Consider the following 7,695-nt stretch of genomic DNA (forward strand, 5'->3'; position numbering starts at 1 on the left):
TATAGGTTGAGATTTTAAAATGTTTAATAGTAATGTTTATTAAAATATTTAATAACAATTAAAGGCTATTTTTATTTTTAAAGTGGTAATTACAACTCATTTTCTTTTTTTTAACTATAGTATTTTAATTTTTAACTGGAGTTTTACTTTACGATCTCAAGGTAGCCCAGAGTGGGAAATAGTTCTGAAACAATGCTAATTTGTTTTATTTGTTCTTTTGTCAATAGCAAAACTGATAGCTTATTTCTCCCAAAGTGGTTAATAAGACAGCCTTCCCTACTCACATTTTGTTATTTCCTGTTTATTGGCCAAAAACAGATTGCTTTTACCACAGAGAATTATCTACAATGATTCCAAAGAGAAATATTGGATTTGCAGTCTGGGGAAATGTGTGCTTTTCTGCTATTTTTTTTTTTTTTCTTCTCTGTTCGTGTGTGTGTGTGTGTGTGTGTGTGTGTGTGTGTTTGCTTCATATAGCTCAGAGTATGATATCCAGGTCACAGACTTTTCATGTGTGAATTGAAATGGGATGAGCTTGAGGAAGCACACTAATAAGAAAGCTCATTTTTATTTTATTTTTTTTAAAATGCCTTCCAGAGAGAAGATTGGATAGTGCAGAGATTAGGTGAGTAGTCTTTTAATTCCTGAGATCTGTACCTCTGACCCAGCTCACAGAGATAATAAATTTTTTAAAACCGTTTTTGCTCCTGATAAAATTACTGAATTAAGTTTGAAAATAAAGAACCCACAGAGCTCGCTTCTAGTCTAATTGACAATTGCTGTTTCCCGAACCACTGCCTTTGTGCCTATCTTACCCTACCGCAGAAAGTGTTCTCTTTGGCTCCCCCAATAGGCTATACTGTGAAGTCTTTCCATTGCAGTTTGAATTCCCTCATCTTCCAAAATACATCTGATTTCTCTTATTTTCTTTTTCAACAAAATGTATATTCAGTTCTTCAATGATCTGGCCACATATTGGTTTCCATTTCTACCTTCCTACTCATTTTACTCAGTTTTGCTATCATCATCTGGATTAGGTATACAAGTTCCATAGCTCCCGGTTTCACCAAAGATGTGGTTCAATATTTTCATTAAGCAAAATTTGGATGTTTTATATTCAGTTATGAGCTGTTCGAGACCAATATGTATTTCAGCCATCTTTGCCTTCACTTGTGTTTAGGAGAATTTTAAGAACCTAGTTAGTAAATGCTGAATAAATATTTGTTGAAAAAATAAAGATATGAATTAATGCTCCATAAGTAATAACTTGGAGATAGTTGGGGGTTGGGGGTTGGAGATGTGATTATCTTTCATTAATTTGATTTAAAAGAGAATTATTTAGTCCAGTAGGTAGAGTATGGAGGGTAAGTCAATACCCAAAATATCTATGTAGATTTGATTATTTGTTTACTCCCAACAGTGTTAACAAAGGATCTGAGGAGTCTTAGATGACGAGATAGATGAGCTGACTAGGAGAAACTTGCAAATAGATACAGCATTCAGGCTCAGGCTCAGGCACAGTAACAAAGAGATGTTTGGATAATACTACAACATTCCAAGTACTAAAAGGTGAATACTTGCTTGAAGAGATAATTAAAGAGACTGAAAAACATCTAATGAAGAGAGAAAACTAATAATATTTGAAGACATGAAACTTAAAATGTGTCAGTAACAAAATGATCAATATTGGTTGAAGGAAATAATAAATTTATCTCTAGCCTTTGTGTTAAATTCTTGAGCTATCTATATCATTTTAGATGTATAAATCAGATACACATAATTTTGAGTGCTCTTTACATAATCTCTTGTTTGCAAAAATTAACATTATCTATTTATTTATTTATTTTAGAGACAGGGTCTCATTCTGTCACCGAGGCTGAAGTACAGTGGTGTAATCACAGCTTACCACAGCCTTGGAGTCCTGAGCTCAAGTGATCCTCCACCTCAGCCTCCTGAGTAGCTGGGACTACAAGTCCATGCCACCATGCTCGGCTAATTTAATATTTTTTTTTTTAGAGACAGAGAATTGCTGTGGTGCCCAGGCTGCTCTGGAACTCCCGGCCTCAAGCAATCCTCCTGCCTCAGCTTCCCAAAGTTTAGGGATTACAGGTGTGAGCCACCTTTCTTGGCCTGCAAATTTAATATTTTGAATGCCATGGATCTAGATATTCCTGTAATATATACTCGAAATAAGTTAATTGCTTTCAGATGGAATTACGACCTTTTAAAGCAACATTCTGTGTTGAGTGCAATTTACCTAGTATTATCTAATCTCAGCATAAAAGTCTTTACTGCAGTAAACTGACATGGGCCACCCAGTCCAGATATCTACCACAAGCTTAAAAGTATTTTCCCTTTTTTAAATAGAGATTTTATTAAGAAAAGTAAGGAGTTAGTTTCGCATGATACAACCTATGTTGTGACGAGATGTGTCCACATTTTAATATTCAGTTCTTATGAGCAGATCTCTCAAAACAACCATGATACAGGCTGTTATGACATCAATCCTGGAGCCTTTCAGAGGAGCCCTGATGTGACCAAGATTCTTTTTCTCTATTTTTGTCTGGATTCTTCCTCTCAGGTTGTCATGTGTTCTGTATATTGTTCTTTTCCTGTGCTATTTCTGGCCACTTACAATTTATGTGAAACTTTATACTTTTAATCAGGGTTCTTACTCCCATGCTTGGCTCATGAACTTTATTCAAAGTTCATTTTAACTGTATCTGTTTTATCAATTTTATTGCTGATGAAAGTTGCTTTCTCCAGTGTGTTCTGTAGGATGTCTATTGCCATTTATTTGCTATTTCTGGAATAATTTCTGTATGTGTGTGTATATATCCTGAGTACCTTATTGTCCTGAATTGCTATGCTATAATATCGAAGGTGGAAAAGGGAGATATTTTTTACTTTTTATCCTAAACAAAAGTCACAAGAAACTCTAGAATGTTTCTTTAATAAAAATACGGAATCGCTATTAAACAGAAACACAGTTGTCATGGCATGTTCCATGTTAACCCTTTAAATACAGTTTAACAAACGACCTTGCTACTTAATTATTTCATGTCCTTTGTTGTTTAGGATGTACTGACCCAACAATTTTAATAGGCATCAGTGATCACCTGAATGGCAGCTACCCCAAGCTATAGGCATGGTGACTTGGAAACATTGATCCTCTCTATAATTCGAATCAATTTTGACGAATGGAAGTGCTGTAATATGATATAGGAACAGAGGCACAAGACGTTCTGAAAAAGGTGGACTGTATACCGTATAGACTTAAAAATAGTATACAATTATAGAGGAGAACAGAGGAAAAGGAGCACAAATGTCAACTTAAGTAAACAGATGGCAGGGAAAGGATAGTGGTAGGAAAAAATATGCAAAAGGAAGGGAAACTAAGTATTAATTAACCCATTGGATAAAATATTCTTTAACTTTGGGAGAGATAAAATGCTTATGACAGGAAGCTGTCTTCATGAATACTGAGAATATTGCTGCTTAGGAAGAAGAATCTTGCTCTGTGTTCTTTGTTTTCTGAGACGAGACAACCCTGAATATGTTTTAAGTGAATAAATTAAATTGTTAGGATATGCTTCTGGATTTTTAATTATCTTAGGAGACACGAGTAATCCAGGAAGAGCATTTCTTTACCACCTGTAGTTAATATAATGAGATCTCATATCTTTCCATGTTGCCTGCAAAAGGGAAGCTTCCTGTTTGACAACCTAACTTGGTTTTGCTGAGAGAAAATCATACACGTATGTACGTGTGTTTATCTATCTCTATCTCTGTATCTATCTTCTTCACAAAGAAAAAGGTTGCTTAGGTAGTCCTGAGTGTTTTCATAGCTGTTTTTTGTTTTTGACAATACAGCTATAATTACACACCTTTTAATATAAAAGGTCATGACACCTTCACCACTGCCATTTAAAATAAAATATTTTGGTGTGGATGATGAAGTCTATAAACTATTAGCTTTAAATGTTTTAAATTTATTCTATTCAATATTTTCTATGTTTACATCTGAATACAACCACAGGCATTGATAACATTCTAAAAGTTACTTGAAATTTGTTGGGATAATATGAGAAACAAAGGATTTGAGTGGAGTGGACATATCTGTCTTGCACTGCGACTTCTGCAGCTCTCTGCTTTCAGTCTGAACTGATTTGATCTGAACTTGTTTAATCGACAGCACTCTTGGAGAGTTAGGCTTTGGTGGCAATCATGTGACTCAGGGCTGTGAAGGTCCTCAGCTGTTTTCCTAGAGTGTTACATCCTAACTATACACTTTGAAAAAATGGAGCTGCTATTGTATAGAAGACTCAGAGGGGTAACTTTTGACACTTGTAACACAAGTACAAACTATGATTTCTACACTTTGTGGCATTTCAATTTATCTAAGCTCTAATCAAAACAGCACCCAGTGTTCCTTGCCCAAAGGCAAATCATCTTCCTGACAGTCCCATTTCCATTTGCCTGTTATCGTCCTTCTGTCTGCTAACCTTATAATTATGTTTGACACTTCCTCTTCCCTCACCCTGAAAATCCATCAGTTGCCAACTTTTGTAGTTTCTCTCTCTATCGTGTCTGTTCTACCCACTTTGTCTGTTTTCTGTGCTAGCACTCAAGAGGAAAACCTTATTATGTTTTGGCCTGGCCTACTCTGGCCCATTTAACTTATCCTTCTGAAAATAGCCAAATAAAATTTCCTAAAATCCAGTTCATGCTTTATTACTTCCCAATTCAAAGAACTCAAAGGTTTCCCTTGAGTCTCAGCAATATAATCCCAACCTTACTTTTTATAGTATTACTAGTTTTCTACACATTCTACTTCATCTTTACCATAGTATTACTAGTTTTCTGTGCTTCAAGCCATTTACAAGTCTGATTATCAAAATGTGGTCAGAATCCTGTATTTCAAATCTTGTTTCCCTTCTAGGTAAAATGGTATTGTTCTCTCAAAGTAGCTCTCCTTCCCATCCATGACCTTAACCACAAACAAATCTCTCAACCTATTATGTATGGCCTAAAATGCCATATACCTAGAGTGCCTTTTCAGGTGCCACCCATGGTCAAGCTCCAGCCCTGGTCTGTGGACCTTTTAATCCTCAGTTCATTTAATTATATTTCTCTTTGACACTTTCCGCATTCTTTCCTTACTATATTATATTTTATTCTAAATTTGCTTACCCCCAGGCTCTTTTTTTTCTCTGGGCAGAAAGCAAATTCCTCACAGAAATCCTTTAATATCATGCAGCCATTTGACGTGTAGTAGGATTTTAAATACATTTTTGTTCTATTCAATAACTGATGCTTCTATAAACATATTTTATTCTTGACAGAAATGATTATGGGACAGGGTATGTTCCATAATTTTCTTCTGCTATAAATTATCAGTTTCTTGTCACTCTTATTCAGAGAAAAAGATAAATTACTTAAATTCAGAACCTATCATTTCTCATTGAGTTAATTTAGCTTATACAGAAATTCTATCAGTGCTACAAAATAGCAAAATCTCATATCTGTACTTGTAAAATTACTTTTAAATAACTTTAAATAAAAAAATCAATGAAAATAATACAGTATTTCCACAAAAGGGAAATGGTGATAATCACTCATTTCTAAGAGGAAAACATTTAGGAATCTCATTTTCTCATGGTATTTATGGTAGAAATAAGCTGAATGTAAATCATAAATTTTGGTCAGATACCTTTTTTTGAAATACTATAATATTACAGTTTTCTTTACATTTTTGGAGGTAAAATTCACCTGTTATTTTAATGTATAATACTTATAACACCTTGAGGTTTAAATTTTAGAAATTAAAAAATTGGGACCCAGAAATATTAATTGAGCAGTCCAAATTACAGAAATAAAAATACTAGAAGTAGGACTTAAAACCCTGATCTCCTGTTTAAACAACGTATGCTTATTCGATGTCACTCTGAGACTTTTTATGAAAACCAAATTATCCGGTGGAGCCAAGATGGCCGAATAGGAACAGCTCTGGTCTACAGCTGCCAGTGTGAGTGATGCAGAAGACAGGTGATTTCTGCATTTCCATCTGAGGTACCGGGTTCATCTCACTAGGGAGTGCCAGACAGTGGGTGCAGTGCACCAGGCATGAGCCAAAGTAGGGCAAGGCATTGCCTCACTCGGGAAGTGCAAGGGGTCAGGCAGTTCCCTTTCCTAGTCAAAAAAAAGGGGTGACAGATGGCACCTGGAAAATCGGGTCACTCCCACCCTAATACTGCGCTTTTCCAACGGGCTTAAAAAATGGCACACCAGGAGATTATATCCCGCACCTGGCTCGGAGGGTCCTACGCCCACGGAGTCTAGCTGATTGCTAGCACAGCAGTCTGAGATCAAACTACAAGGTGACAGTGAGGCTGAGGGAGGGGTGCCTGCCATTGCCCAGGCTTGATTAGGTAAACAGAGCAGCCCAGAAGCTCAAACTGGGTGGAGCCCACCACAGCTCAAGGAGGCCTGCCTGCCACTGCAGGCTCCACCTCTGGGGGCAGGGCACAGACAAACAAAAAGACAGCAGTAACCTCTGCGGACTTAAATGTCCCTGTCTGACAGCTTTGAAGAGAGTAGTGGTTCTCCCAGCAAGCAGCTTGAGATCTGAGAACGGGCAGACTGCCTCCTCAAGTGAGTCCCTGACCCCTGAGCAGCCTAACTGGGAGGCACCCCCCAGTAGGGGCAGACTGACACCTCACATGGCCGGGTACTCCTCTGAGACAAAACTTCCAGAGGAAGGATCAGCCAGCAGCATTTGCAGATCACCAATACCTGCTGTTCTACAGCCACCACTGTTCTGCAGCCACCACTGCTGATACCCATGCAAACAGCGTCTGGAGTGGACCTCTAGCAAACTCCAACAGACCTGCAGCTGAGGGTCCTGTCTGTTAGAAGGAAAACTAACAAACAGAAAGGACATCCACACCAAAAACCCATCTGTACATCACCATCATCAAAGACCAAAATAGATAAAACCAGAAAGATGGGGAAAAAACAGAGCAGAAAAACTGGAAACTCTAAAAAGCAGAGCACATCTCCTCCTGCAAAGGAACACAGCTCCTCAGAAGCAACAGAACAAAGCTGGACGCAGAATGACTTTGACAAGTTGAGAGAAGAAGGCTTCAGACGATCCAACTACTCCGAGCTACAGGAGGAAATTCAAACCAATGGCAAAGAAGTTAAAAACTTTGAAAAAAAATTAGATGAATGGATACCTAGAATAACCAATGCAGAGAAGTCCTTAAAGGAGCTGATGGAGCTGAAAGCCAAGGCTTGAGAACGACATGAAGAATGCAGAAGCCTCAGGAGCTGATGCAATCAACTGGAAGAAAGTGTATCAGCGATGGAAGACAAAATGAATGAAATGAAGTGAGAAGAGAAGTTTAGAGAAAAAAGAAAAAAAACAAATGAACAAAGCCTTTAAGAAATATGGGACTATGTGAAAAGACCAAATCTATGTGCGATTGGTGTACATGAAAGTGACAGAGAGAATGGAACCAAGTTGGAAAACACTCTGCAGGATATTATCCAGGAGAACTTCCCCAATCTAGCAAGGCAGGCCAACAGTCAGATTCAGGAAATACAGAGAATGCCACAAAAATACTCCTTGAGAAGAGCAACTCCAAGACACATAGTTGTCAGATTTACCAAAGTTGAAATGAAGGAAAAAAT

Source organism: Pongo pygmaeus, chromosome 4, assembly GCF_028885625.2.
Source record: "Pongo pygmaeus isolate AG05252 chromosome 4, NHGRI_mPonPyg2-v2.0_pri, whole genome shotgun sequence".
NCBI classification, from domain to species: domain Eukaryota; kingdom Metazoa; phylum Chordata; class Mammalia; order Primates; family Hominidae; genus Pongo; species Pongo pygmaeus.